Source organism: Heloderma suspectum, chromosome 1 (genome assembly GCF_057233095.1).
Source record: "Heloderma suspectum isolate Gila_16-S chromosome 1, 16-S_ref, whole genome shotgun sequence".
Lineage (NCBI taxonomy): Eukaryota > Metazoa > Chordata > Lepidosauria > Squamata > Helodermatidae > Heloderma > Heloderma suspectum.
In genome coordinates, this window is record NC_139458.1 from 331,926,363 (window position 1) to 331,931,592 (window position 5,230).

A 5,230-nucleotide genomic window follows, 5' to 3' on the forward strand; every position below is an offset into this window, starting at 1 on the left:
TTAAAACATGTGTACATAATGTTTCCTAGCCTTTGGCCCAGGTCTTGGCATCGAAATGCTCTGATTTTAGTCCATAGAATTCACTAGCTTCAATGATCGTTCGGCATATAGTTTATGCAGCTGTTTAAGAAATATGTAAAGCCCACAATCCATACTTCTCAAATGTATCATCATATCTTAGCATAAATAGCAAATTCTTTTCAGTAGCCCAAGGAGAAGTACAAATCGCAAAGGGACCAACTTGTCTCAAGAAAGCAATTAATAACTTATATTCTACAGTAACTCAGATTCAAATCCCATAGGCAGTTTTCAGGACAGTAGTTTTGAATGTATTAAATGAGGGATGTCTTGGGCAGCTATGAACTTTCAGGCTTTTATCTATGAGATGCAAAAGATGCAATATGAAGCCTGTAATTTGCAGAATTGCAGAAAGAGCAGTTGCTCTTTCTAGATTCTCTCCCTCTGCCTTGTCCTTATTATGCCTTCTTCCTTAAATCAAGAAAACTAATACTGTTCTAAAACCTCCCAAGAAAAAGGGCTTAAATATCTGTTCCCAGATACATATGTTATGTTATGCTATTACTATTCATCCTCTGAATGTACGTTCATAAGTAGGCCACAATCCAGAGAGCTACTTGATGAACAACTAATGGTCTTGGCACGTATAGTGGGCCTTCTGACTTCTTTTCTAGGAACAGCAGACACACACACACAATACACCAACTGCTTTTGAAACGTCACTTCCACAAGTCCAAAGCCCAGCTTTACATGCGAATCTCCTTGTGAGCCACTGGCAATTTGTTAACTGTTTCCTGTGCTATTAATTCTTCTCACAACAGTCCTCTGAGCTGGTTCATTATTTTCCCCATTTTATAAATGAGAAATTAGAGTTAGAGTTGTCTCGCTCAAAGTCATTCAGTGTATCTATAGCTGACATAGGATTGACTCATTTACTTTATATAAGATACACATTCACATTGGGTTTTATACATGGATAACGGTAGGCCACTGCATCAAATCAGCTTAGAAAATGTACAAGTATGCAGACCGTGGGCAGTTACTGCTCAGCTATCTAATCCATGTACTTGCAGAAAAATAACACATGGGGTGTAGTTCACAAACATTTGTTTATGGCTCCAATAAGACTGCAAGGTGGCTAACAGCAGTAATTCCATTGTAAAAACAACGCAGCAGCAGTAACTAAGGAAAACAGAAGATACTGTCCAGCACATTCAAGACATAAATACCAATACCAGCTCATATAACCAATCAAGGAAAAGATTTACTGGAGCAAAATTGCTTTCACTAACTTTCCAAGAGTAAAAAGTTCTGAGCTGGTTTGCTGTGCTTCTTTGGGAAGGGAATTCCCTAACAAGGGTGACACTCCAGAAAAGACCCTACTCCTTGTCATTAATACCCCTTTAGTTACAACTGGTCTTGATGATTTCATTTGTTTTCCTGTTGTGTTATGTACACATGTTGAGGGATATACCTGTCTGTAAGGCCCCAGGTCTGAACCAAACTATTAGTAGTTTTAGAGGTGCTTAGATGCTCTCTGACTTTGGTCAGTTGGCAGGCTGTTTTCCCTAACAGGCCTCTTGATTTACCAGGATGAGTCAAAGGGCTGATAGCAGTGGTCTCAAACTCACTCCATACTAATGAGCAGAGTACTTTATCAAGATGTGCCTGGGAAGCGAAGTTTGTTTGTCTTAAAGCTGCAGGTGGCTGTGCTGAGAACCAAGTGCTGTTAGTCTGTGCTGGGAATGAATGTTAGGGGGCACTTGATGCTGCCATGCTGCCTCATTGCTAACATGTATGTTATAAAACCCATGTTACCCCATGGCTGTGGGTTCAGAGAAGCTGTCTGATCCAACCATTGGGTACGCCTGTGTGCTGTAAGTTACTCAGTGAAGTAGTCCTTGCAAGTAAACCTGGATCTGATTTACCACTATCTTGGCACCTCTAAATTAAGAGTTCAAAGCTTATGGCTGGGGCAATACATGGTCTAAAGGATCTTTTAACATTGGTCATAGCATATCTTGGCAGATCTGTCCCAGTGATGCGCGCGCGCGCACACACACACACACACACACACACGTTATTCCAAAAACAGGCTTGGTTTATTTGAACACAGAAGAGTTAAAATGTACACTACAGTTTCCTTGGGTATTAGCTGGTTGGTCCATGAAATCCAAGATGGAATTAATCACTTATACCACAAACAAATCAAAGCATACGTGACAGAAAACAACGTGATTACTGTAGACATCCTTGCACAGGATTCAAATGGTGGGAAAATTTGTTCAAAGGCCTGCTCAATGTCTAAACTGGGGGCTGCTGCATATGGAAGGCTAGGCCACATATATGTGTCATGTGTGGTTGGCCTCGACTTGAATGGGCTGGACTATGGTTCTAGGGGAGCTAGGAAAATCTGGGTTCTAGGGCTCTGGGAGAGGGGAAGGAGGATAATGAGGCCGGGGAGGCAAAGGGGACCTGCACAGTTGGTCTCTAGCCGAGGACAACCCACACTGGCTTAACCACAACAACCATAAAAGGGAAGCAAGGAGGACCATGAAAGGGATCTTGGCCACAGTCCTTCCCACTGGTTGGCCAGGGCAAAGCTGCAGCAAAGTGGTTGGGTTTCAACCCAAAGACTGGTTAAAAGATAGACCAAATTGCTAATACATGCTTGCACAAGCACATGACTGAAAAGCATGTAAAGAGGTTGGAGAATACAATGCATAGGGAAAGAACCTCCAAAAGATGGGGCAGAACTGAAAGATACTTGTCTAGGCAACCTGATGGATCATTCCTGAAGATAAGAAATTGGCGAACAAGCACACAAGTGTAAATGGGTCAGGTAATACTATTATAATGTTGTAACAATATGAAAACATACAATGAAGAAGCAACTCATATGCGAAACAGGATTACACTGGATTCCTGTGAAGACTTTTTGAATGAACTTTAAGATTTCATTAATCTTAATGATTATTAAGATAATAATAATCTTAAGGATAAAGTCGCTCAGATTCGTCATGAATTGGACACCACCATTAATGCAGTTCCATTGGTAGAGGCGTTCAGAGCACCGTCTGGTCCAGTTTTATTGGATGAGTTTCAGTTACTGAGGCCTGAGGATGCGGACAAGGTGCTTGGCCAAGTCCGATCGACCACTTGTGTGCTTGACCCTTGCCCTTCATGGCTTATTAAATCAACCAAGGAGGGGTTGTCCGGCTGGGTCCAGGAGGTTGTAAATTCCTCCTTGAGAGAGGGAGTGGTGCCTGCTGCTTTAAAAGAGGCAGTAATTAGACCACTCCTGAAAAAGCCTAACCTGGACCCAGAGGATAACAATTATAGGCCAGTGGCCAACATCCCCTTCCTGGGCAAGGTGCTTGAGCGGGTGGTTGTAGGACAGCTCCAGGCACTCTTGAATGAAACGGATTATCTAGATCCATTTCAATCGGGCTTTAGGCCTGGTTTTGGAACGGAAACTGCCTTGGTCGCCCTGTGGGATGACCTCTGCCGAGAGAGGGACAGGGGGAGTGCGACCCTGTTGATTCTCCTGGACCTCTCAGCTTTCGATACCATCGACCATGGTATCCTTCTGGATAGGTTGTCTGGGTTGGGAGTTGAAGGCACTGCACTACAGTGGTTCCGCTCCTACTTGGATGGCCGATTCCAGAAGGTGGTGCTGGGGGATTATTGCTCTGTGCCATGGCAATTGTGCCATGGGGTTCCACAGGGCTCTATTCTATCCCCCATGCTGTTTAACATCTACATGAAACCGCTGGGGGAGGTTATCCGGAGGTGTGGGCTGAGGTGCCATCAATATGCGGATGACACCCAGCTCTACCTCTCTTTCTCATCAAAACCAGGTCAGGCAGTGGCTGTTCTGAACCAGTGCCTGGGCACGGTAATGGACTGGATGAGGGCTAAAAAACTGAAACTCAATCCAGACAAGACGGAGGTACTGTTAGTGGGTGGTTCGTCTGCCCGGCTAGGTGATATTCAACCTGTTCTGGAGGGGGTTGCACTCCCCCTAAAGGATCAGGTTCGTAGTTTGGGGGTGCTCTTGGATCCAGAACTGTCACTTGAGGCACAGGTGAACTCGGTGGCACGGAGCACTTTTTATCAGCTTAGGCTGGTATACCAACTACGCCCTTATCTGGACAGAGATAGCCTAGCTACAGTTATCCATGCTCTGATCACTTCTCGTCTGGATTACTGCAATGCGTTATACGTGGGGCTGCCTTTGAAAACGGTCCGGAAACTTCAGCTGGTCCAAAATAGGGCAGCAAGATTGTTAACAGGGACTGGCCTGCGAGCTCATATTATGCCAGTACTTTTCCAGCTGCACTGGCTGCCAGTCCATTTCCGGGCCCGATTCAAAGTGCTGGTGTTAACATTCAAAGCCCTTAACGGCTTGGGGCCAGGTTACCTGAAGGATCGCCTCCTCCCATATGTGCCTGCCCGGACCTTAAGATCATCAGCAGCAGCCCTTCTCCGTGAGCCCCTGCCAAAGGAAGTGAGGCGGGTGGCTACTAGGAGGAGGGCTTTTTCTGTTGTGGCACCCCGGCTCTGGAATGAGCTCCCTAGTGAGGTTCGCCTGGCGCCTACATTGTACTCCTTTCGGCGCCAGGTGAAGACCTTTTTATTTTCCCAGGCATTTTAGCTTTCTAAATTTTTATCTCTGCTGTTTTAAATCTGTATTTTAAACTCCTGTACTGCTGCTAGGTTTTATTGTGGTTGTATTGTTATATTGTGGTTTTAATGTTCTATATATTTTAAATTGTTTTATTGTGTGTTGTTTGGTTTTAGTTTTTGTGAACCGCCCAGAGAGCTTCGGCTATTGGGCGGTATAGAAATGAAATAAATAAATAAATAAATAAATAATAAGATCCTTTGAACAAACTATAATATTAATATGTATATACCTGTGATACAGATGCTTCTGTTATCTACCAATATATATACAATTGTATTCACATTGTTTTCATATGTATAATTATATTGTTCCAACAACAATCCTATTTTAAATAGATCACTAACACCCACTACGTTCACTGTGTGTTTTCTAGTATTACCTGACCCATTTATACTTGTGTGCTTGTTCGCTAATTTCTTATCGGTTTTTACAACTGTGGCCTTTTTTTGTACTCATTCCTGAAGATGGCACTGGAATTTGGGGAAACTCCTGGGGTTACAGCAACAGAAGCCTTGAGAAAGG